Genomic DNA, 26,798 nt, shown 5'->3' with positions numbered 1-26,798 from the left:
ATCATTTTAGTGCCTTCTATAGTTCTTTTTGTCATTAGAAGGTGGGGATTTTTTTTTTATGTGATTATCTCCTTTTTTAGGTTTCGACCTGGCCGTAGCACCTGCGAAGCAGGTGCTCCGCCCAGGGCGAAATCTTCTGATTCCACACTATGGGGTTTAGTCCCGCCTCTTTCTTCCATTGGCTAACTCCATAAATGGAGGCTAGCCATTGGAAGAGATTGGCTGTCAATCACGCTTTCCCTGTGAAAACGCGATTCGGGGGCGTTTCTGGGTCTTTCTTTAAGCCCCGCCCCTTGATGCTGTGTGTCCCGGGCTGCGCTGTGATTGGCTGCCGGCCCGGGACCTGACTTGCTTCAATATTGTATACAAGCCGTAGTTGCCGCGTATTTATTTTATGCAACTAAAAACTACTGACAAAGCCAATAGTCGGGACTTGTAGGTATGCTGTGACTTGTCGCATTATGCATCTGGACGCAATGATAGGTAGGAACAGCAAAGTACATGTCGGGCGGCACACTGTGCTAAACACATATTTTTAGTGTACGTGTTTTTAAAGCACATTCCTAATTCCATTTACCACGCCGCTTTTAGAGACCCCCCAGTGTTTTCATCCCATGTAAAGCCCTGCCCACGCCCTTGCTCAAACGTTATTGCAAGCATGCAACCGCAGGGGACCACAATATCCCCCCAGCCATCTGACCAGCACCACCTGCGCTCGCACTGAAGCTCTCAGCCATCTAGCTGCAAAGCGAAGTGCAGCTGGAAACAATGAAGCATTCCTGAATTAAAGCCCCCAATACCCCCGTCACCACTCCCTGCAGGCAGGAGGGGCTCGAACTCTGAATCCAGCCCCATTTCTCCTTCCCTGTAACGAGCTTCAGGGGAGCCCTGAGAACGAGCATCACCCGGGGCTAGACGGAGGCCCCACAGTTCGGGGTCTACACGAGCTTTAAGACTCCCCTTTGCTATTAGCGCAACACGCGCATTTTACATGGAACCCCCTTGAGTTCGCAGTCGGCCTCTGCCGGCCGTCTGTCCGCGTTCAATGGGGGTGTCTTGGCTCCTTTCAAACGTCTCTCAGCCGCGCCCAAATATTTACATTTCAACTGAATACAATAAACAAACACAAACTCACGGCCTTTAACATAAAACGAAAGCTACGTCGTGGTTCGATACAGAGACAATTCTTTTATTTTTTGTTAACAAAATGTGCCCAAAAAAGATCTCGGAAAAAGAAAGTATAATGAAGATAAAACTTTATAAAGGAAAATAAAAATAAATCTAATAAACGTAGAGCCGCTCTATGTGATTGCCAAAAATGAGAGCACCGACCATCCCAAACTTCCACCCGCAAATGAGGGTGTGGCAGGGCCAGGTATTTATGAGTAACTGAAGGGGCGGAGCTGGCAGCAGCCGCCTCATTGGGCAATGGAAGCGCCTTGGCTTCGTTGCCTGCGCGTGGAGCAATGGGCAGCCATTTCATTGGTCAATTAGAACACCCCATGCTTTATTCCATACGCACGGGGCAAAGAGAAACCACCTCATTGGCCATTAGGGCACCTCGGCTCAATGCCAAACTCAGGAAGTCAGGAGCAGCCGTCTCATTAGGCAATGGAAGCCCCTTGGGTTCGCGGCCTGCGCGCGGAGCATTGGGCAGCCATTTCATTGGTCAATTAGAGCACCCATGCTTCAAGCCAGGAGCAGCCGCCTCATTGGGCAATTCAGCGTTCTAGCGTGCATCGCACTGGCCCCGTAGGGGAGGGGTAATCTATCTCACTGTATTTCAAAGTGATTTATAAATGATAATTACTTTGCGGTTTAGCGCGCTCCGCGATAATCTATCTTCAGCTGTTTGCCCTGTTACTTTAGCTGGGGAGCCGAGCGGATGCTGATCGTCTCGGCTCCCGGTCCACGAGCTGCTCTAACCCGGTCCTAGGCTGCTACAGCCCTTCATTTTGAACGCTCCTTTTTAGGTTTCGCCTGGCGTCGGAGCTCCTAGCTCCGCCCAGGAGAAATCTTATGTCCCTACAGTGTAGGGCTTAGTCCCGCCCTCTGTTCCATTGGCTAGCTCCATAAATGGAGGCTAGCCATTGGAACAGGGATCTGTCCGTCATGGCCGGACCAGATTCGTGGGCGTTCCCGAGATTTTTTCGCTCTCCGCCTCTGCGATGTCGTCATCGCGGCCGTGGGCGGGGTTTATTTTTGTGTTTGTTGACGTTGCTTTTCGTCATTCCGCGGCCGACCGCCGCCCGAGGAAGTCCAGGTCCAGGTGAGTGCTTTCCGTGTGTTCCCACACCCCCCTCCCGCTGTCCGTCTTCCCGTTCCTGCCCCCCCTCTCCCGCTGTTCGTGTCTTTCCCGCCCCCCCTCCCGCTGTCCGTTCCTTTCCCGCCCCCCCCTCCCGCTGTCCTCATAGGCACCGGAGCCGTCGGACACAATGTGCACCAGGTGCCGTGTGCCGTGTGTCGGTGTGCCAAGAGCCGATGCCGGGAGCCGGGCACCGATTACTGGCGTGTGCGGCATGCTAGAACCACTCTGTTTCTCTCCCTGGGTCTCGGGACTTAAGGCACGGGGGTCAGGTTCTTTGTCCCTGGTTTCACGTGACCGCCGTCCGCTTGCTCCGCTGCACTAGCTCCTCTTTCCACCTCTTTCCGACTCGGTGCTCTGTGTTTGCTCAACAGCGCCCTCAAGCGATCATCCACCGCAGTCAAAACATCCACATTGGGAAATCGATCTATTCTGGCTCATACAGTCCTCCCGCTGTCCGTTCCTTTCCCGCCCCCCTCCCGCTGTCCGTGTGCCTGCCCGCCACGTTTCTGCTGCTTGTTTTTACCAGCCTCTGCAATTCCCGCCCCCCTCCCGCTGTCCATGTGCTTGCCCACCCCCCCTCGGCTGTCCTTGTCTTTCCCGCCCCCCCTCCCGCTGTCCGTCTTACAATATATAGCCCGTTGGCTGGATTTGATTTGTGTCAAGAGATTAGGAGGTGTGTCCGGAATAAATGTCAATAAAAATCTGAGCTGGAGATTAAAAATAAAAAAAGTAGCCCATAGAGGAAACAATATTGACCTTTTTGCCCGAAATGTACTTATAAGGGATCATCAAAAAACGTTGTCAAACTCCTTAGTAGGTAGCAACCATTAGTAAAGAATTGAAAGGAAGTGAGATGGACTTTCTAAGAGCAACTCGAATGTACAGCCTGCTTTTCCCAGTAAATACGGGTCTACATGGCTCAGCTGGCAGTGGCGTTTTACTGTTCGAGGTGCAGGAGCACCGTTTGCTTTCTACTGTTGCAAACTGGTGTCTCCGCACACCCTTGGGGAAGCAGTGGATCACCGTCACTCAGAGCGTGGCCCGGCGCTTATAGCTCTGATAGCCGTGAAATACTTCCCTACTACTGTTACGTCTGCAGTGAGTGTAACTGGATTAAGATACTGAAATTATTTTTAAAAGATTTATTTGGAAACCATGCATCACAATCCTGGACAAGTGTATGCGTCTATTACCCTCTTTGTATTAGGCTATAGCCACTTAAAGTCTGTTACTTTTTTAATAGTTTTAGGTTAACTGGGAGAGGTTTTAGTTTGTCATTAATATGTGCCTATTGTAGGTATTTGTCATTTAAGTGTACCTATTGTAGATATTTGCTATCATTTAATGTTTTAGGTCTTATAAATTAGATACGAGAAATGTATTACTGTGCTGATTTTTGGAAAATGGTTGATTTTGGAAAACATGACGATTTGTGTTACACTTTGGATTTCCTCATTTGACTTGCTTTCATTTGTTTAACATTCTGCAAGAAGTCTTTCACCCACTCAAATACAAAATCCTGCTGTGATCATTCAAACCCTGCCAAAATAGTCTAATAAAAAAAGTAGAATCGGATAAATACAGTAGCATACGATTAAAAATATGACACTTGTTTTGATCTGCATATATACGAATTTAGAGTAGATAAAAGGGTGCGGTAGATCAACCAGTTGGCCTCCTGAGTTAGATATGTAGACAAAATATTTATCTGATGGGAATATATATAACACCCACCTGTTCATCATAGTAACTTGTGCCAGGCATGAAAAAGCCAGCGTATGGAACATCTCTTCGTGTTCGGCTTGGGTGCAGTTATCTCATAAATGAGATGCATGAAGAAGGGTATATTTCATCTGGAAACCTATTTTTGAAATAGTGATGTACCGTTTGTCTACTAAACTTACTGAGTGTACCTGGGGTGTAAAGTAAGCCCTCGCGCCAAGAGTATTGCCCTCTCCAGTCCACGTGTTTTTTCCCTTGAATTCTGGGACGTGTACTCCTGGTTTTGTAATGGTATGAACAAGACAAGAAGTCCCAGATTCAAAGAAAAAACTGGAATGTGCATTGTCCTGGGAAACTTGGCTGGGCTGTAAAATGTGCCAGGCAGAAAAGTATGAATGCATATTTATTAGTAAACTAAATGTAAAAATATACAATTTTACGGTTCAATTTATTCTCAAAATACAAAAGAAATATGGGTAAATACCAAAAAGGTGTTTAAAAAATAAATACACCAGTTTTGTGTGTGCCTCTGTTGCCTGCTTGCGACCCATTTTTGTGTGTGCCTATGTTGCCTGCTTGTGACCCGGTTTTGTGTGTGTGTGGGTGCAAATGCAATAGGTGTCGCATTTGCGAGAGATTAGGCTATTGGCTTTGTAAATGACAATGCCATTTATTTATGTTTTCAAAGCCAACACATAAATAAAAATGTTGTCATTTACAATGCCAATAGCTCTAACTTTTCCAAAGGCGAAACCGTTGCATTGTAAATGCTTGTTCCATGTTGATGTCATTTTTCTGATGATTTGTAGTTTGGTAGCGGAGCGCATTAAAATGTGTCAATAATGTATCCAGAATTCCAATAAATCCAACAAGTGGAATAAAATCCTATAAAGTGGCAAATTCAATCTGCCAGGGATTTTTATTTTTATAAATAGATTCAAGTTTTTTCGTTTTGCCACCAAAATCCAGGTCACTTGCACCTCTTCCTTCCCTGATTTACACATTAGTACAATCCTCCGCATCAGAGACCTTGGCTAATGGTGCAGACAGGCTACCAGGTGCCCTCTTGCAAGCAAAGGACATGCACCCATGCCTCTAGCTAAGTAATAAATGACAACAGTAGTTGGGGTGTAGTATCCCTTTCAACCCCAATGACCCAGGGGCCGCTGCACCTGCTGCACTGTTGAGCGACAACTTTCTGATGCTCCTGGAGCCACGCCCTATCTACAATAGGAAGATTTGCACAGAGTTGAAAAGTACAGGACATTTGCAAAGCACGAGTAGTGACTTCACCGGGGGATCCATGTGCAAAGATGTTTCGGGGTGGGCCGCATTGCCGGCCGCTATTTCCAGGCTCTCAGTGGCACAGAAGCTCCTGACAGAGTTCACTACAAAATCGTCCCTCCGCTTGGAGCCACGCGTGACACTCCAACTAATCAAGTGACAGGGGACCATCAAAACACAGCCACTACCAATGGCGGTCCGAGGGGCCTCTGTGCCCTCGAGGAGTGTGACGTTTTCAATCAATCAATCAATCAATCAATCAATCAATACATTTGTAGAGCACGCTACTGACCCGTGAGGCTCTCAGGGCACTGTAGGGAGGGGGGTGCTGTTACTGCTCGAATAGCCAGGTCTTGAGGTGCTTCCTGAAGGTGAGATGGTCCTGGGTCAGTTGTAGGTGTGCGGGGAGGGAGTTCCATGTCTTGGCGACCAGGTAAGAGAACGATCTTCCTCCTGTTGTGGTTCTGCGGATCCGTGGGACGATGGCGAGGGCGAGGCTGGTAGAGCGGAGCTGGCGGGTGGGAGTGTAGAACGAAAGGTGGCTGTTGAGGTATTCGGGGCCCATATCGTGTAGCGCTTTGTCTGCGTGGGTGAGGAGCCTGATCGTGATCCTCTTGCTGACGGGGAGCCAGTGCAGGTTTCTCAGGTGGGCAGTTATGTGGCTGTGGCAAGGGATGTCGAGGATGAGTCGTGCAGAGGCGTTTTGGATGCGCTGAAGTCGTTTCTGAAGTTTGGCTGTGGTTCCTGCGTATAGGGTGTTCCCGTAGTCCAGTTGGCTGGTGACGAGGGCCTGGGTGACCGTCTTTCTGGTTTCAGTGGGCATCCATCAGAAGATTTTTCAGAGCATGCGAAGGGTGTTGAAGCATGAAGATGAGATGGCATTGACTTGTTTGGTCATCGTGAGGGAGGAGTCCAGGATGAATCCCAGGTTGCGTGCGTGGTCCGTGGATGTGGGTGCGGTGCCCAGCGCAGTTGGCCACCAGGAGTCGTCCCAGGCGGATGGGGATTGTCCGAGGATGAGGACCTCCATCTTGTCTGAGTTCAGTTTCAGACGGATGAGCTTCATCCATTCCGCTACGCCTTTCATCCCTTCCTGGAGGTTGGATTTGGCGGTGGATGGGTCTTTGGTGAGGGAGAGTATCAGCTGGGTGTCGTTGGCGTAGGAGATGATGTTGAGGTTGTGTTTGCGTGTGATGGCGGCGAGGGGGCTCATGTAGATATTGAAGAGGGTTGGGCTGAGCGAGGAGCCTTGGGGTACGCCGCAGATGATTTTGGTGGCCGCGGAGCGGAAGGGAGAAGGTGGACTATCCGTGTTCTGTCGGAGAGGAACGAGGTGATCCAGTCCAGGGCTTTTCCTTGGATCCCAGTGTTGTAGAGGCGGGTTGTTAGGGTGCAGTGGCAGATGGTATCGAAGGCGGCCGAGAGGTCTAGGAGGATGAGAGCGGTAGTTTCCCCATTGTCCATCAGGGTCCTGATGTCGTCGGTGGCTGCGATGAGGGCGGTCTCGGTGCTGTGGTTGGCTTGAAATCTGGACTGGGATGGGTCGAGCGAGTTGTTTGCTTCAAGGAATGCAGTCAGTTGTTTGTTGATGGTCTTCTCAATGACTTTTGCCGGGAAGGGAAGGAGATAGATGGGGCGAAAGTTCGTGAGGTCTTTTGGGTCGGCTGTGGGTTTCTTCAGAAGGGCGTTGATTTCTGCATGCTTCCAGCTTTCTGGGAAGGTGGCTGATGCGAAGGAGTTGTTTATGATGTTCCGGAGGTGGGGTGCAATGATGGCGTCTGTTTTGTTGAAGATGTGGTGAGGGCATGGGTCAGAGGGAGAGCCAGAGTGGATGGTGTTCATGACGTGGGTGGTGTCTTTAGTGCTGAAGGGGGTTCAGGCGCTGAGGGTGGTGGGCGTGATCGTTGGTTCGGTGGCTGGGGGCGGAGTCTGGGGGCTGAAGCTGTCGTGTATGTCTGCGATCTTGTGGTGGAAGAACGTGGTGAGGGAGTTGCAGAGGTCTTGCGATGTGCAATGTCGTTGTTGCTGGCGCTGGGGTTGGAGAGCTCTTTTACGATGTTGAAGAGTTCCTTTCTGTTGTGGGTATTGTTGTCCAGCCGCTCTCTGAACTATGTCCTTTTGGTGGTGCGGATCAGCTGGTGGTGTTTGCGAGTGGCGTTCTTGAGGACTGTCATGTTTTCTGGCGTCCGTTCGTGGCGCCATGTTTTTTTAGGGTTCAGCAGGATGTCTTTGAGGGCGTCGGTGAAACATGTGGTTTTCCTGTTGCTGGTCTTGCCTGGGGGGTTCTTTAGAGGAGCGAGGTCATCAGCGCAGTTGGTGATCCACTGTGCGAGATTCTGGGCTGCGTTGTTGGCGTCAGGGGTGTCAACTGGTGGGTTCCGGCTCAGCGATGTGGTTAGCTGGTCTCTGGTGACTTTGCTCCAGCATCTGCGGGGGATCTGTTGCATGTGGTGGTGGGATGTAGTCTTCTTGAAGGTGAAATGGATGCAGCTGTGGTCTGTCCAGTGTAGTCCCGTGGAGTGGCTGAGGGAGACGTGGTTGCTAGCGGAGAAGATGGGGTCGAGCGTGTGGCCGGCATAGTGGGTGGGGGTGTTCACCAGATGTTTGAGTCCGAGGTTGGCGAGGTTGTCGAGCAGGGTGGTGGTGGTGCTGTCATTGTTGTTCGCCAGGTGGAAGTTCAGATCCCCTAGGAGGATGTATTCGGGTGAGGCTAGGGCATGCAGGCTGATGAAGTCGGTAATGGTTTCGCTGAATTGTGTGCGCGGGCCCGGGGGTCTGTAGATGAGGGTTCCTCTGAGTGTGGTCTTGGGGTTGGTGTGGATTTGGACGTGTAGGTGTTCGGCGGCTGAGATTATGTCTTCGCCGTTGGTTATGACGCTGATGGTGTTCCTGTAGATGATGGCGGTTTGGTTGATGCGGTCCTTCCGGGTGATTTTGTAGCCGTCCGGGATGGCTATGGCGATGTCGGGGGCCGAGGAGGCGTTCATCCAGGTTTCCGTTAGGAAGGCGACAAAAAATCTGCCCACTGAGTTTACAGGATCTCGGCTGACGTGCGAGACAAATGTCTGATACTGTGATATGAAAACTGTTCACTTCATATCCTATGTCATACTTGACAGGACTATGAATTAAGTGCGCCAGCGGCCAAGCAAGTATATGGGTGTCATGAAAATAAAGTAGTACATATACAATCGTAGTTCGATGTAACTTTCAAAACAAATGAGTCCTGTTGGATAATCTGTGCTATTAAAAGGATTGTAAATGTTCACTTTAGAAACGGTTGCCTGAGTGTCCCGCCGGGAGTACCTTAAAGCATTTTAATCTTGTAAATCCGACCGAACATTCAAAAAACAAGAAATCACCTCAGCAACAGTTTCTGACCCTTACTCACATGTCAACTGTCTAGAAACTTGCAAAGCAGCTGACCTCGTGGCGCAACGGTAGCGCGTCTGACTCCAGATCAGAAGGTTGCGTGTTCAAATCACGTCGGGGTCACGCACAAATTGCTTTTTCACCTAAAATTAACAAATGGGTGACTACTTTCTAAATCAAATAAGTAATTGCATTTAAAACGCTCGTTTTATGTAAACATATATAGATTTATGGGGAACAAACCTGCTCCTCATAAATTGCTATGCATATTTAGAAGCCGTCGTGCGTCAGTTATGCTGCCTTTACACGTTTCCGCACAAATCGTCCTGTTGGAAAAAAAATGCAAGTGTTTTACATGCATTGAGTAGCAAAAATAGTGAGTGCTCACCGGTTCGTGAAGTGTGTAGTAATGTCACAATTCTGTAATTATTAACAGGAAATACTGCAGCCTTACTCCACCCGACACGGCTTGTAACACCTTAACTCTGTGTCGGACACTTCAGTTGAAGGGCAGTAGAGGGCGCTGTGGTATTACTAGATTGCCACTCACGATGAATCATTCTTTACAGTGTGGAATGGAAAACTAATTATGACGTAAATTATGACGTTTTCACTCAGCTGAAGTTAATTCAAAACTAATCATGAAATGTATAAAGAAAATATGCTGCTGGAAGTCAACAAGGTTTGCAGAAGACACAACCTTTGACACGAGGTCAATGGGCACAGCACGTTCTCTGTGCCGCTCAACTATGTTCCTAAAAGACAAGCAACTTGTAAAGAAAGGCAGTGATCCAGAAGTATTAAAATAACACTTTATTTAGTGTATAAGTAAATGACCACTGGAGCCACAGAGAAAGCGTCTAAGCTGTCTCAAGTCAACCGTTTTTATAAAGAATCACATTACACAAAACGTTCTACCATTACATCATTAGTGGCTAGGGCCAGATGTACGTGGCCGTTTGAGGCCATTTACCGAGCGGTAACGGCCGATTTTGGCCGTTACCGATCGGTAAATGGGTGACAGGTATGTAGGGGGCATTTTTTTACCGAATCGGTAATTTTACCGATTCAGTAAAATAAAAGTTCGGTAAGTTTACCGATTCTGAGGCACCCAGATGTAGGTGGGACTCTTCAGAGTCCCAGAGGCCTTACCGAATCGGTATTTTACCATCAAATCCAATTTGATGGTAAAATACCGATTCCGGTGTGCATGCACACCTATGCCATGTGACAGGCAGACCTGCCCTTACGGCATGTATCCCTGCCACATGGCGCCCGAGCCTGTTTTGGGGGTGCCAAAGGGTGTCAAAGTGACACCCCCTGCACCCTTGTGAAAATCGGTATTTACCGATTCGGTAAATACCGAATCGGTAATGCCCATTCATTCCTATGGGCTTCAAAGCACATAGGAATGAATGGGCATTACTGATTCGGTATTTACCGAATCGATAAATACCAAATTCTTCCGAATCGTTATTCCAGCACATCTGGAATACCTACATATCCACCCCTCAGATTTACCGATTTTTAATTACCGAATCGGTAAAATTCGGTAATTAAAAATCGATAAATCTATTTTACCTACATCTGGCCCTAGATGTAGGTAATAGCAAATTACCGAATGGTAAATACCGAATTTTACCGATTCGGTATTTACTAATCGGTAATTGCTATGTAGGAAAAAAATCAGTAAAAATACCGAATCGGTAAGATTCGGTAATTACCGATTTGGTAATTACCGAATCAGTATTTGCCATTGATTCCTATGGACCTTGAAGCCCATAGGATTCAATAGTAAAAACTGATTCAGTAATTACCGAATCGGTAAAAATACAGAATTTCCAAGGGGGACAGGGTGTCACTTTGACACCCTGTTGCACCCCTGTTTCTGGCTTGTGTGTCATGTGACACACATACATGCCCTTAGGGCATGTATGTGTGCCACATGGCACAGGTGTACATGCACAGATGTGCATGTACACAGAAATTCGTAATTTATCACCCAATAGTATTGGGTGGTAAATAACGCATTTCTAAGGGCCTGTGGCACTGTAAACTGTGCCACCTACATGTTGAATTACAGAATCAGTATATTTACCGATTCGGTATTTTACCGAATCGGTAAATTTACCGAATTGGTAAATATACCGATTGTGTAATTTTCTAGCCCACTACGTAACAATACCCAAATATCGGTCGGTAACGGCCAAAATCGGCCGTTACCGACCGATATTTGGGCTCCTACATCTGGCCCTAAGTTCCAACAATTACCCAAATACATTCTATATGACTAAACTAAATCTACAATCTAAAATAGAAACAAAGAAAAGACTCTCATACCACACAACTGCTTTCATCTTTTTATTCCGTAAATTCCGACAGTCCTACAACCATTGATCAGAGATGTGACTGAGCATAAATGTTTCTGCGGTAAAGCACACACTGTGCGATGCACGTGTGTGAGGGCAGATACCGTATACATTTCCAGTAAGTTGTAGACTAAACATTATAGATCATTGTACTTCATGAGAAGTGTTTATTTTACTTTTTTCGTTTTTTTCCTTTCTGCAGATTTCTTAGACCGCCCCTCGTATTTTTACCTCTCTACAGCTTTTCACATATTTTACTGGTGTGTTGGGTTAGTGGATGTGACTGGCCACAAACACTAAGGGGCAGATTTACTACTTTTGGCGCATCTCTGCTAATCAGCAGGGGTTCACCAGAAGAGTTGCAATGCATTTGCAACCAGTGTGCAACCAGTGATGCGCCACATTTACAATGCGGTGCACCGTGTGCACAGATGGGCAGATGCATGGGCAGGTGCGTCGGAAAGGCGGCACATTGCTGGAGTTGCAGCGCAAGCGGGCTCGGGGTGCCCTATCCCTAACATGCTGTGTCAATCCTTACGCCTGCTTCAAGCAGGCGCAGGGTTTTGACGCAGCATGGCCTTAAAAGTGACTGACTTGTAGATTTCACTCAGCCACTTTTAGGAGGCGTTCCTACACCGGAACGTCCCTCCTGTGCCGGAACGCATACATGTTGCGCATGGCTTTACAACGTGATGCATCTCCCAGATGTGTCACATTGTAAATACCACGTAGCATGGCGCTGGATTGCGCAGCCACTGTGTCACAAAAGTGACGCAACAGGGGCATAAAAGAGGCTGATTTACATCCCCTTGTGCCGCTTTTGCGTCACTTTTCCCATGTTAAAAGTGACGCGAAAGTGGCGCAACGTGCTTGTAAATCTGGCCCTAAGTGTCTAATAGCTGACTGAACACAAACACTCATACAATGCTCTTCACCCTTAAGATTGGTGGAGTGAGACCATTTGGAGGGGGCCCCTCTGTGTGCAATCACATTTCCCCTTGAGTGTCTCCGTCTCTCTTTATATTGCATCTGTTCCTCTGCATTAATCTCTTCTCTTCCACATTCTGCTCCCCTCCCTCCAGGCTCTTCACAGGTACAGAGCAGATGGTTCTAAATGGTCCCATCTGAATATTTAAGACACAAAGAAGCTTAGGGATCAGGGATCATGGCTCAGGGCTACTGTTTTAGCCACGGGTTTGGAAGCAAACAATTATATATTGTGCATTCAAATACACTTTTAACAGATTCATGAACTAAAACCACTTAAATATTATAGTGAACCAACCTATCTTTTATGATATGCTGTTATGTCACGTTGTGTTACTTTGTGTTATGTGTGTGTGTGTGTGTTGTTACAGTGTGACAACACACATTTGCCAATATCTTGGCCTCTTGGTGCTACTTGACAAAGAGTAGAGTTTTGCCCGCAGTTTGTTGGAACGAAGAACGCATTCAATGTATGCCTTGCTGTGGTTGTCGCAAAAAGAACAATTGATGGACAGAATATTGAACAATGTCAAACACTCACCCCCAGTAAAGAGATCTGGGCCTAAATCCATCGTTTTTTTGTGCCCCCCCATGCCATTCCAGTCTAAACCCAGCCATATGGAAATCAGTCTTGAACCTGCTCCCCATGTGAACAGTCCAGCCCGAACTGCCAGGCCAGGTCCTCCCTGGACTGGAAACAAGCATCCTGGGACTGGTTTCGGGGTATTGCCCTTCATCAGCGAGGCTACCTTGACTCCAGTGGCACGGACAGCTGCTGAGAATATTGATAATTTCCTTGCTTGTTCTAAATATAAGATTATGTCTTGGTGATATGGAAATCTAGTAATATGACGAACAAGCAATTTCGAATATGTGCTACTGAGTCAATGAGTCCACCTCAGAATGCAGGGCTGCAATATGGTGGTTTATCAGTCAGTATGACTGGAAGGAAGGTCTTGCATTCCTTGATGCAGTGTGGGTAAAGGTGTTCAGTCTGAGCCGCTTTTAATTGCTATGATACCTTTGTGGACGACCATAACCTTGACCATAACCTGTGTCTTGTGATTAAGCAATTTAGAAATTAACTATGTAGAACTTGTTTGTCTTAGGAAGTGTATGTCACTGTGATAAAGCGTAGATTAATGATTTATGGGGAGGAAGAGGAGATTATAGAAGATCTAAATATAGATGTTTGCGGCTGAGTGTGGCTACGTAGCTCTGAATGTGTTTCGGCCAGGTTTTAGGGGGTAGTAATAGTAACCTTCAGCGGGTGTTGTCGGTCACTACACAATCAGTGCACCTACATGGGTGTGTTGGTCAGGACTTGCTTCAGGTGAGGTTGTGTTAGTGAGTAGAATACTGTTGATGGGTGAGGGTGGAAGGTTTTGTTGGATTCTATGGTGAATCATGGGTTGTGGGCTTGCAGGGTTAGGCACGTATATTTTGACTATGTTGCTTAGTTTTATTCATGCAGGGTTATGATATGCTAAAAAAAAACATTTTTATAGAGCGCTTGTACATCCCATGGCACTAGCGTTAGTTTTTTTTGTTGCTGTTGTTGATCATTTTATTGACTTTACTTAACAGTAACATTCACAAAATTAGCAGACACGAAGGTAAACAGTCTCCACCCCAACCACCACCACCATCCCCTTTCTCCTCCCCAGAGACAAGCCATTTAAATGGTTCTTCTCAGAAATCGACCCGTTTGTGGAGGTCAAACTGAATTGACCGAAGCCCAGCCGCCCCTTCCTTGAATTCCATCTCTGCGTAAATGTAGTAGGCTACAGTAGTAGCACTCGTAGACCCCTTGGACATTCGAGTCCTCTGTGGACTTTTTACAAATGAATGTCAGAGCAGGGCCCACGCTGGTGGAAATACCTCATCCACACCCTTGACTGAATGAGTGCGGCTTTCCATCCTTAGAACATATCACACTTGGTGGTACCAACCTTCCACTGTGGCACCAGTACGGGGCACCATTTAGCAAGTGGGTCTGGCCATTAATTAGTGTGTATTTATCATCCTCCACCATTCTTTTATCCCCCCACCCCATGTGTATTCAGCATCCTGTCTCCACCCCAACCACCAGCACTTACTGTGACTCAGATGGAAAGCGCGCAGGCAGAGGAGAAGGAATTGGGAGGACCCAGAACCAAGGAGACGAGGAGGGAATGATGTAAGAGGAGTGACTTAGATTGCATTATTATCCATAGCTTTGTGTTATAACTCCCCTCCTGCAGGGCTGGGCTGCTGTCTAACACACTGGCGGCGAAAAAACAGGAAAGTGCTTGCACTTTGCAGCAGATCTGGAAACAATCATGAAATATTAAAATAGTTCATGTGCTATCATCATATCAAGAACTGTTATTTGTTTGCAGATCAAATCCTGTACACGACTTTACGGAAATATAAAGTCGATTTCTCAATTCTTTTTTCCTTTAAGTGCAAAAAAACGTCTCCAAGCCCTCTACCCACTGGGAATTTACCATAAGTCTCCTGTGACCAGTCCAGCTAGAGCCGTGGACTATCCTCTGAAGAGTGATGGTGCATCCGGGGGCTCCGGAGGGCTTCTCTCCTTACTCGTGGACTGAGCTACAGAGTGAGATCCTTTCTTGCAGGGCAGACAGTGATATGCTCAGAGCCATGGTTTCCATCTTGGTTCACCAGTGCGCCTTGGATCAGGCTGGGAAGCTGGGGTAGACGTTCAGTCTTGTGTGGTGCCTCCCCGCCCCACACCCCCCTCACCGCCCAAATCCAAGTCCTCATTCAGGACTAACAGTAGACGAGCCCAGTTTTTTTTAGATTCATTTGAATTTAAGTGCACTTTAAGAAGATGAGCAAAACCATTAGAATCGGGAAAATCACAAACAAATAAAACCAGGTGACTAAATCCATGATAGATGAATGTAGCCAGACTAAAATCCACCTCACATTCAGCACGAAGGCCAGTCAGGACTCCTGACAGAAAGGTAATGGTTTGACACAGAATCTGTGCGTTCTCAGAGTTTCCTTGGAACTTAATTCAATCCTTCAGGTGTGCACCCCTTTTCCCAAAATGACTCTCTGCAACCACAGTCTTGGTTAATAGTGCCGTAAAGACTCATAAAAATACAAATAACCAGTTCCCCAAGCCTGCAGAATGTGTTGCGTTTATTATGAAAATATAGTCACCTCTAAACTCCCATAAAGAAATTAAATGGAACCTCAGTCTAATGATGTCATGCCCTACAGTCTATTGCAGGTAAAGCCTATTCTAAAATAGGGCTAGAGACAGTCCAGTGTGAAAGTCCACTAGACCCCTCTTTAAATAAACACTCTTAAGACTTCTGTTTGTTAGTCCTTTCAAAGTTCTTTCTTGCGGTCAGGCTCGGCCCGCACTAAATAACATGACATGTATTTGTAAAGCGCAAGTTCACCCCTATCGGGATATCTTGGCGCTGAATAACAGATGTTTATTGTTACCTAACTAAATGGTACTCATTTTATCAACCTCAGATGGATGATAGGCTGAGAGAATCTGCAGATATTTGAACCTGTGACGAGGAGTTAAAACACAGGCCCCTACAGTGGGTGTATTAGTCCACTGAGCTCCTAGACCCAGCTGGAGGAGTGGACGTGTTTATTTTTGGCATTTGAGAGCTGAGGTGAATGACAGCAGGTGCAGAGGGGACGTGTAAGAGAGGAGGAGTGAGCCGCAGTGCAGGGATTGCAAAATGTTTAAAAAAGCACTGCGTCCCTGGGTGGGCTCGAACCACCAACCTTTCGGTTAACAGCCGAACGCGCTAACCGATTGCGCCACAGAGACCTGCTTGATGCTGCATGTGGAGGCAGAATTGCAGCCGAGTGGAGCCATGGAAGATTTAGCTTGGAAAAACACTGGACCCTTTCAAGCGCCAAGCTAGCACACTTCGCTCCACTTCGCGCTTTCTGCTGCACGTAGCAGCACATCTTTCACAATATTATTGCTTTAAATGCTCACAGTTTCACTCCAGAAGCAACTGGCACAGCCTGCCAAGCCCGGTGTCTGCCCCGTTCCCATGGACAGGCTTTATGCCTTTAACTGCCCCCCCAGGAAGGGCTCCCTCTGGCGGCAGCTCACGAGCTCTCTCCACAGCTCTCTTCCAGGCGGCTATTTTTACAGCATCGACCTCTCTCTCCGGAGCCTCAGGCGTCCTTGCCCATCCGAGGCCGGGCCTGGCTGGAGATAGGCATTAGGATAGCATCATATAGAATGACGTCACTGGGAGGGAGGGAGGGAGCGGAAAGTTTGCCCCAAAATATGCCCCGAAGCCTCCTCTTATTTACCAAAGGGTCAAGCGGCGCCTGCCACACCCAGAGGAGAGGCCCTGGGTGCAGCTGGGAGAGGGCGGGAAACAGACAACAAGACTGGGGGGGGGGGGGGGGGGGGTGAGGGGGTGAGGGGGTGGGGGCTTGGAGAGGGCTAGGTCCCAGGGTTGCACTTTCAATTCTGGGACTCGTGGCCATGAGATATGATGAGGTCAACAGGATACAAACCCCAGATGCAAAGAAAGCCTGGACTGGGTGAACCCCTCATGCCTGGAGCTGGAAACCTGAGAGCGGCGAAGTGTAACGAGGATCACCCTGTGTGGGGGAATAAACTTCCCCTTCAGGGTCACTCGCCAACGAAAATTGATCACAAGTCCAGGAGTCCTACACTAGAGAAGGGAGATCCCACTCCATCCTCCCCATGGTCCCCTGGGGTGTCCACCCAGACCTTGATACTTCAAGCTGATAGTGGCTCTTGTAGCCGCTTCCCTCTCTTTGAAGGGCTGGGGATGGTTTTCATTTCTCCACTCACGTTGCCTCATCTGTTCTCCGAAGTGTATTGTCTGCTTTTATGGTTTTTAACCGATAATAAAGCTTTTTGACTGACTGTTCGACGAAGTGTTTTCAGGTTATTTTTGCTCAGTGGTTATTTATAAGACCTACACATCGAACAGCATGCTCCTTACTATATTTGCATCATCTGCCTTCTTTATTTATTATACTTTTACCAGGCATGGGGGATGTGTCTGTTTTTTTCAGAAAAATGTGCCATTCTGTTTTGTTTTCTCCATTTTTATTAAATGTTTCCATTTTTTGTTGCTGGTTGGTGATTGATTCATGGCACAAACCGCACATGTAAAAAAATATCACAATAGTTGAATAAAAATGTGCATAGTGGCAAATTCAATCTGCCAGAGATTTATTTGTCATGGGTGAAATTCGTGTTTCGCTTTTGGTCATCACCAATCGCAACCATCTAAATTATTTGTTATTAATTATTTTTATGAATTGTGAAAATTCAGGTCCTTGCACCTCTTCCTCCCTTGATTTACACATTAGCACAATCGCTCGCAATGAAGGTCTTGGCCACTGGTGCAGTGAGGGTACCAGGGACCCTCACAGAATCAAGGGAATGCCCCCATGCCTCTAGCCAACTAGTAAATGGAACAGTAGTTGGGGTGTAGTGGGCCTTTAAACCCCGACGACCCCGGTGCCACTGTACCTGCTGCACTGTTGATAGATACCTTTCTGATGCTCCTGAAGCCATGCCCTACATACAACAGAAGAGTTGTACATGACTGAAAAGTTCAGGACATTTGCATAGCGCGAGTACCGACTCCACGCGGTACCCCTGTGCACAAGGGGTTAGGGCAGATTTCTTCAATCTATGGGGCGCGACCCCCAGGGGGGTTGTGGAGTCCTGGGAAGGGGGTCGCAGATTCTGTCAGTTTGCAGACTTTGAGGGCAGTCGTTTACGGGGCCTAATTATTCAATGTGGTATTTAATTGTTGAAACTAAATGTGATGTTCAAAATACTTTACTAGGGGGTGAGTCCAAATATATTGTTTCATTCTCAGTTCATTTTTGTAAACATAATTTCAAGACTATCGTGAGCTAGCCAAAATGTGTAGGTGTGCTTGTTAAGTATGCTTGTAACTTTGGATATGCATAACAAGTACGCATTCAGAAAGAACATTTTATGTAATAATTGCTGGCAATGTACAATGTAAACTTATTTCACTGAACATATGTTCTGGAAATAGGTGCCGTAATCTCATTTATGCATCACCTGCGTTGTCGTTTACGAGCAGAAGTGCAAGGGCAAGCATTCCTTTTGCAGATACATGTCTTACTGTACCCATTGTAATGCAAAAACCCGGGAAACATTCCTGCTTCGATCGTCATTTCTATCGTTATGGATTTCGTGGGATGTGTGTATACATGTACATTGGAAAGGGTGCGTTTTTTTGCCAAGAGGATTGCTTAGTGAGTTGCTAACTTGCTGCTGTGATGTAGTGATCTGCTGGTCACGAGGGCAACTTGGTCTAACATCCTTCAGAGAGCAGGAAATAGGGAATATATATATATATGTATATACCACACACACATCCCCTCTGTGGTATTCCATGACCTATGTCATTTGGAATTATCATATGTCATTTGGAACTACTCTATGTTTCTCAGAATGTTTTGCCTTGACTTCTACTGGATTGCTGTGGAGCTGAAGCTGTTAAGACCTATCTCCATACCTGTGGTTGTTAAGCTGTTCCTCTGGAATAAACCTTCTTGGAACCTACATCTGTGTATTTGGATTTACTACATAATTGCTGGCGACGATTGGGGATCCAGTTCTCAGAAGGAAACAGCGTTCACTTCTTTTTCTCCTGGATTGGTCATTTTTTTTTTTTTATCCTTTTCAATCTCTAAAGAATCTACATCCTCAGTGTGAGATACCTGCTTATTTTGAAACGTGAGACAAGACTTTTACTTCAATTGTGCAGAAGACCTGTTTCATGAAAACGCGAGAAACGTGAACAAATGTAAGTTTTCTTTTTTCATTGACTTTACCAACTTTCGATTTGTTGCCTTTTCGACCGCACCTATCGAGCGGTGTGTTCCAGGCATCACAAACCCGAAAATACTTGTTGCACGTTTTCTCATTTTCCTACACGGAGTGCGTTTCCCTGCTTGTTTACTTTTAAAGAGACTCACCTCGAGAACCTCGTAGTTCGTTTCTTTCACGAGGCGTTCTTCGAGTCTCCTCGCCCTGCCATTGTTATTGACGCGCAGTTGCATCCTGGGATACACGCGTCATTGCGCACGTCATTGCGCATGCGTGACGCTCTTGGCGGCCATATTGGTGAAGGGCTGAAGTAATTTCCTCGCGATTACCGGTAACATTTCAAAGTTACTCAAGACTCATTCCTGCTTCTTCTCACATTCTTAAGCGATCTTTAAGGAAATATACTCTGAATTACAATAGAATAAACAGCAAAGACTTCAGTCATTTTACAGAGAATAAACGACATTTTCAGCAAATCCTCATTTTACAGAGAAAAACGACATTTTCAGCAAATCCATTACTACGGTGATTTGCACACCAGTTATACTAATATTCTTATTTTTCAGGTTTCAGGATAATTCAATTACTTATATTGTTTATTTTCATCTGTATTTACAAATGTCTAATATTTCTGCTCCTCCTCATTTTCTTCAAGTTGCAGGTGATCCTTCAATAGAATGGGATCTTTGGTATCCCATGTTCATTGCATATGTAGAAGTATTAGAAAAAGATGGTTGTTCTGCTAAAAGAAAACTCGCTCTCTTGAGACATTGTCTAGGGGGTGCTGGAATTAAAGAATTCGACAACTTACCACCCTTAGATGATGCTGGTGATATGGATGTGTTTGATAAAGCTGCCAAACAAATGAAAATTCGATTCGGCAGAAGAATAAACACCGTAATGGAAAGGTTCAAATTCTATTCTCGAGAGCAGAAACCTGATGAAACAATTGAAGATTACGTGGCAGCATTACGTTCACTTGCTTGCACCTGTGCATTCGAAACTATATCTTACGAACAAGTCCTTAGGGATCAAATAATGATGAAGACTAAGAGCAAAAAGATCCAAGAGAGACTTTGGTTAGGGACTGAAACCACATTATCTGCAGTAGTGAACATAGCTAAAGGCATAGAACATTCAGAAATATTCGTATCCGAAATAAGAGGGAGAAATCAGAAAACAAATATTCCTGATGTTGAAGTAGCCATTGTCAAAAATCAGCCGATTTCAGGTTTTTCTGGTAACAAAACTAATTTTAAAAAAGAATTTGTTAAAAATTCCTATGACAATAGAAATTTTGTCAAAAAGAATACTATTCTCTGCTACAGATGTGGAAGTTCCACTCATGTGGGTAATTACAAAGGCTGTCCTGCCTGGGATAAAATTTGTGTAAAGTGTAAGAAAAAAGGGCACTTTGGTAATGTATGCAGATCAGGTCAGAGAATTAACTACATATCTCCTGAAGAAGAGGAGGTTCTTAACAGTTTGAACTGTATACTTTCTGTCGATGAATGTGTTCAGCAAAAATTCCCCTCTTGTACTATTATTATGGATGGTAAACCTGTAGAGATTTTTACTGATTCTTGTGCTTGGTACACCATTATCGGCAAAAATATTTTTGAACAATTGTGGAGTCATAGAGAATTATTAAGTCCAGACATTTACCCTGGTGGTTACACGGGACAAAGAATCTCCTTAGAAGGTTTTTTCTGGGCTAAGCTATACTTTAAGAATTGGGATATGATGGGAAAAGTCTATGTATCCACTAAAGGTGTATCCATTCTTGGTTGGCCTCATCAACGTTGTCTAGGAATCAAATTAGATCCCAATGCTAATCCTCCAGTCTATGTTGATGAACCTCGTTTTCAAAAGTCTATTACTGATTCCATGGTGAACTTAACAGTAGATGTATCCAACAGTAGTTTCACTAAATTAGTACTTGAGAAATTTCCTGAGATTTTTAGTGATGAATTAGGAAAATATGCAGACTTCAAACACAAAATCATCTTGAATGATAATGCTTTGCCTGTAAGACATAGAGTGAGGAATGTTCCTTTGGCCTACAGACCCAAATTGAAAGAAATTTTGGATGACTTAGTCAAAAGGAATATAATTGAACCCATCGAATCCTCCCCTTGGGTTTCGCCCATTGTAATTTCTCTTAAAAGCACAGGCGAATTGCGCTTATGTGCGGATCTTCGCAGTCTTAACAAAGAAATATGGATAGATAAACACCCTTTACCAAACATACATGAACTTATTTCTGCGCTTTCTGGTGCCACTGTGTTTTCTTCCATTGATTTAGCCAGTGCCTACCATCAGGTGGAGTTACATGAGGACTCCAGGAAGTTGACTGCATTTGTCACTCCAGAAGGTATGTTCCAATACCTTCGCATGCCTTTTGGTTTGGCAAGTGCAGCTTCTGTATTTCAGCGTCTAATGAAAGAATTACTAATGGAATGCAATGGTGCCATAGCCTTCCAAGACGACATTTTGATTTTTGGGCAAGATTGCATTGAACATGATAAGAACTTATTTTCTGTTTTGGAGAAAATCAAATCTAAGGGACTCACATTAAAGTTCACTAAATGTAAGTTTAGGCAGGATAAAGTAGAGTACCTTGGCCATGAAATTTCGAGCAATGGCATCAAACCAAAAGTAAATCATGTTCAGAGTATTGTGAATGCATCTGCACCTCAATCTAAAGAGCAACTCCTTTCCTTTTTGGGCCTCACCGAATTCTATGGCAAGTTTGTAAAAAACTACTCAGACATTGTACATCCTTTGAGGATTTTACTGAAAAAGAATGCAAAGTTTGAATGGAAAAAAGAACAACAAGATTCTTTTGAAATTCTGAAACACAAAATAGTAGAGGCCCCATTTTTGAAACCGTATTCCGTAGGTAAGGAATGTATCGTCTATGTTGACGCTAGCAATGTAGGTTTAGGCGCTGTATTAATGCAAAAAGACAAATCTGGTGAGTTTGTAGTATCATATGCCTCTAGAGCTTTACGTGATGCTGAAAAAAATTACTCAACCATTGAGAGGGAACTACTAGCTTGTACTTGGGCATCCCAGCATTTTAGACAATTCTTGTGGGGAACTAAATTCTCTCTAAGAACTGATCACAAACCACTGATCACCATGTTATCTGCTGGTGGTGGTAGGGTACTTACCGCTCGCTTAGCAAGGTTAGCGGCCAAGCTACAAGAATATCGTTGTGAGGTCGTGTATGTTCCAGGACGTCTGAACGTCCATGCAGACTGTATGTCACGTTTTCCTGCAACTGTAACTGTTGGTAAAAATGTTGATTGCGATGTTGCATTTTCACTTGCTGATGTCAACGTAATCTTGAATCAAGAAGGTTCTTTCTGTTTTTCTGAGAAAGACTGGTTTGAAGCTATGATGAATGACCATGTCTTAATTCAGGTCAAGGACTTCTTGATTAAAGGTTGGCCTGAAGAGAGGAAACTCTCTGGTGAGTTGGCATCCTTCTACAAAGTTAAGGATGATTTGATGTTGTCACAAGACATTATTGTTAGATCTGATAAAATTGTTCCTCCTTTGAAACTAAGAGAGACTATTTGCAAATTAGCACACGAGGGACACATGGGAATGTCTACTACTAAAAGGAGGATCAGAGAACATTACTGGTGGCCTGGTGTCGATGCCATGGTGGATAATTGGGTCAGGAATTGTTCTCCCTGCTCTCTGAGCGACAAGTCTGTTAAGAGTGTATCTGTTGACACAACTCCCATTGAATATGCCAATGGCCCTTGGCGTAGATTAGCCATTGATATCATTGGACCTTTTAGCTACCAGTCGGGAAAAGAGTTGTTTGCATTAGTTCTTATTGATTACTTCTCTAAATGGCCTGAATTGAAGATTGTTGAGAGAACTTCTTCAGAATATGTCATTGAATTTCTTGATGAAATTTTTGCTAGAGAAGGTCTACCTGAAGAACTTGTTTCGGACAATGGCCCACAATTCATTAGTAAGGAGTTTGAAGATTTCCTAAGTAATTGTGGTGTCAAACACAAGAGAACTTCAAATTACTTTCCACAGGCAAATGGCCAAGTTGAAAGGTTCAACAGGGTCATTAAGGAATCTTGCCAGTTGGCTGTGAAAAGTGGCTTGAAGTGGAGAAGAGCGCTTCAAGCGACCTTGTTGACCTATCGCTTATCTCCCAATACGGTGACTGGTTTGTCTCCTTTTGAACTATTACGTGGTAGGAAACCAGGTTCTAGGCTTTTACCTTGGTGGCTAAGAAGTAACTCTTCTTACGAAGTAGATTTTAAGGAATTGAAGGATAAAATTGGCAAGTACCAAGAAAGAATGATCCAACATTCTGAAAAAAGAAAGTACAATTCTTGTAGTATCAAAATTGGTGACCTTGTTCGAGTAAAGTCTGGTGGACTTCCACACAGGAGGGTATGTAAATGGTCTGATCCTGTCAAGGTCATTGAGATTTTTAGCAAAGCTGTCAGGGTGGAAGGAGGTAAAATATGGAACTTGAGGCGAATCTCTTTATGCAAGACCAGTACTACACTTGTTCCTCCCACTCAAAAATCTATTGTTACTGAGAAGTTCCACTTAGACCATAGCTCAAATGGGTTTCCTGGAACACATGAGGTATATGACAATTTAGAGAATAAATTTGTAAATAGTTCTAATCTAGGGACTCATTCTGACATTTTACCTAGTTCTTCTGTAGAAATTGATAATTCTTCGCTGAATGCTGACTTTGAGGAGACTTCCTTAAGACGTAGTGAGCGTGTCAAATGTGTTCCTTCCAAGTTCAAGGATTATGTTAGATCTTAAGTATTAACCAATATTGCTCATATGTTACTTTTATTGTTTTTTTTTTTTCCTTTTGTTTTTCTTTTCATTTTTTTTTTAAAAGGGGGGAGGTGTGTGGTATTCCATGACCTATGTCATTTGGAATTATCATATGTCATTTGGAACTACTCTATGTTTCTCAGAATGTTTTGCCTTGACTTCTACTGGATTGCTGTGGAGCTGAAGCTGTTAAGACCTATCTCCATACCTGTGGTTGTTAAGCTGTTCCTCTGGAATAAACCTTCTTGGAACCTACATCTGTGTATTTGGATTTACTACACCCTCCTCCATCAGTAATTGTGCTTGGAATAATGAATGACCAGCTAATATGGCTTTATTGGTATGGCCTCTTTTTAGCGTTGATTGGCCCTACTTTACTCCCTCAACACAACAGAACTGTTTTTAGACGATTCCTTAAGAGTTAGGATGGATAAGCAGCTATCACTTAAAAATACGAGTAAGAAATTTTTGTTTGCATTTCCTTTTGATAGAATGTATATGCTGTGGAAGCCACGTGCTTTATTGTTTGCCAGTTTCTACAAACATAAAGTTACTACAAAGTGGCAGTGCTTCTGCTTGATTTTAATGTTGATGGCATTTCAGAGTTCAACATGCTGTCAGAAAATCAAGTAGTGAAACGTGTAATAACGATGGTGATCAAAGTGGCAACGTTTTTCAGCGTGTGCTAACGCCGCCCTGCTCAAAATTAACTTGTAGCATATAATTTGTCAGTTATTCCTTTTTCCTGAAGGAATTTAGTGGTGTCGGGCTGATTGAGGGTGCTCAGGGCAGAGGCCTAATTCACATCGAGGTATGAAAAACATCAAAGCCTCATTAACAAGTAAAAGGTCTTTTAAAGACCTGTGAAGTACTTGGGTGTGGCTTTGTGTGTGTCCGCCGGGCTCACACAGAGGGGGGGGGGGGGGGGGGGGCTGTAGCTTTGAGTTCAATGGGCGTTGGGCGCCTGGAGCTGTGGGTCCCGCCTGTAAAGCATATGAAAGGTCTTCTCCCACCCCCCCCTCCCACACGTCCCATAAATCATTGGTTCAAGTCCCAGAGCCCTCATACCTGGGCACAGAGATGCCCTCCCATAAGAGAGGAAGAAGGAAGAAGACGCAGAGAGATACTGACCTCCCCCCCCCCCTGCCCCCATGGGAGAGGCACAGAATAGGTGGGTGGATGAATGATGGGTGGATGGATGAAGGATGAATGTATGGATGGAAGGATGAAAGGGTGGACAGATGGATGAAGGATGGATGGATGTGTGAAAAGCTGGGTGGTTGAATGATGAGTGGATGGATGGATGAAAGGGTGGATGGATGAAGGATGGATGGATGAAGGATGTATGTATGAATGGAAGGATGAAAGGGTAGATGGATGGATGTATGGATGGATAAAAGGTTGCATGAATGGATGGATGTGTAAAAAGGTGGGTGGATGAATGATGAGTGGATGGATGAAAGGATGGATGAAGGATGGATGGATGAAAGGGTGGATGGATGAAGGATGTATGTATGTATGGATGGAAGGATGAATGGGTAGATGAATGAAGGATGGATGTATGGATGGATAAAGGTTGCATGGATGAATGATGGATGGATGTGGGAAAAGGTGGGTGGATGAATGATGGGTGAATGGATGGATGAAAGGGTGGATGGATAAAGGATGGATGTATGGATGGAAGGATGAAAGGGTGGATGGATGAAGGATGGATGGATGGATGGATGTGTGAAAGTGTGGGTGGGTGAATGATGGATGGATGGATGGATGTGATGAGGTCTAACAGGCACATTTATGGTTGTCGATAGTTGTTGATGATTTGGAGTACCAGTTTCTAGAAACTTTTGTCGGAAGGGGGTCCTTACGCCTAAAAAAGTTTTACAAGGGGGTCTCAGCATCAAAAAGTTTGAAGACGTCTGGGTTAGGGGTTGGGGGGGTTGGGGGGGCAGTTTTGCCGGACGCTGTTTCAGGGCTCTCAGTGGTACAGCTGAATGATGCCAACTGACACAGTTCACTCCAGACCCATCTCGCCGCTTGAACTCATGCGTGACCCTCTAACTAATCTTGGTAAAAGGGTGATCCCCAAAACACAGCTCCTCGTAGTGATGGTCTGGGGGAGGGGCTGAAAGGTCTATCCCTCAGCTGGAGGGATCTCGGCTGATCTGCGTGACACAGTTTGATCTTGTGATGATGGAAGAAATGCTTATTTTTCACAGTCTATGGCCGGACCGTAAAGCAGCAGCGCCAGCAGAAAAGTAAGTTATGGGGTGACAGGAAAGGCTGGGGTGAATACAACGCAGGAGCTTGAATTAGTCTTCTAGCCGGAAGGAGTCGTCCTGTGCAGCCTGATTTATTCACTCATTCGTACATTTCTAAGGTAAAAACACTTGACTGAGGGTCCGCTAACAAAATAACGTCATTCATCGCAACCCCTTATTTCCTCAAGCACGTTGGAAAAACAACAAATTAATATCTCAGTAGCATTCCTTCACAGAGGTCGATATTTACCTGTCGGTCATTCTACCGCGCTAAACATAGCTGACTTCGTGGCGCAACGGTAGCGCGTCTGACTCCAGATCAGAAGGTTGCGTGTTCAAATCACGTCGAGGTCACGTGCACATGCTTTTACACTTAAAATTGACAAATGGGAGTAGAGACTCCTTTCTCAATCAAATAAGTAATAGCATTTAAAAACGCTCGTTTTATGTAAACATAAATGCATTTAATCGGAACAAACCTGCTCCTCATAAGGTGCTATGGGTATTTAAAAGCCGTCGTGCGTCAGTCATGCTGCTTTTACACGTTTCCGCACAAATCTTCATTTTTTGAAAAAAATGCAAGTGTTTTAAATGCTTTAAGTAACAAAAATAGTGAGTGCTGTCCGCTTCGTGAAGTGTGTAGTAATGTCACAATTCTGTAATTATTAACAGGAAATACTGCAGCCTTCCTCCACCCGACAAGGCTTGTAACACCTTAACTCTGCGTCGGACACTTCAATTGAAGGGCAGTAGAGGGCGCTGTGGTATTACTAGATTGCCGCTCACGATGAATCATTCTTGCCAGT

General features: G+C 45.2%; 3 non-coding genes across 3 annotated transcripts; 2 read left to right on the top strand and 1 right to left on the bottom strand.

Moving 5' to 3' along the window:
• The first annotated feature begins 8,737 nt into the window (after positions 1 to 8,737).
• Positions 8,738 to 8,809, top strand: TRNAW-CCA (transfer RNA tryptophan (anticodon CCA)). Its single transcript has one exon. It is a non-coding gene; the product is annotated as a tRNA-Trp (tRNA).
• A 6,967-nt stretch (positions 8,810 to 15,776) lies between these two features.
• TRNAN-GUU (transfer RNA asparagine (anticodon GUU)) lies at positions 15,777 to 15,850 on the bottom strand. Its single transcript has one exon. It is a non-coding gene; the product is annotated as a tRNA-Asn (tRNA).
• A 10,424-nt stretch (positions 15,851 to 26,274) lies between these two features.
• On the top strand, positions 26,275 to 26,346 carry TRNAW-CCA (transfer RNA tryptophan (anticodon CCA)). Its single transcript has one exon. It is a non-coding gene; the product is annotated as a tRNA-Trp (tRNA).
• The last annotated feature ends 452 nt before the right edge of the window (positions 26,347 to 26,798 follow it).

The sequence above is a fragment of the Lissotriton vulgaris genome, chromosome 12 (assembly GCF_964263255.1).
Source record: "Lissotriton vulgaris chromosome 12, aLisVul1.2, whole genome shotgun sequence".
In the NCBI taxonomy this organism is placed as follows: Eukaryota; Metazoa; Chordata; class Amphibia; order Caudata; family Salamandridae; genus Lissotriton; species Lissotriton vulgaris.
The sequence above is the reverse complement of the archived record's forward strand: the minus strand, read 5'-3'. Positions and strand labels throughout refer to the sequence as shown.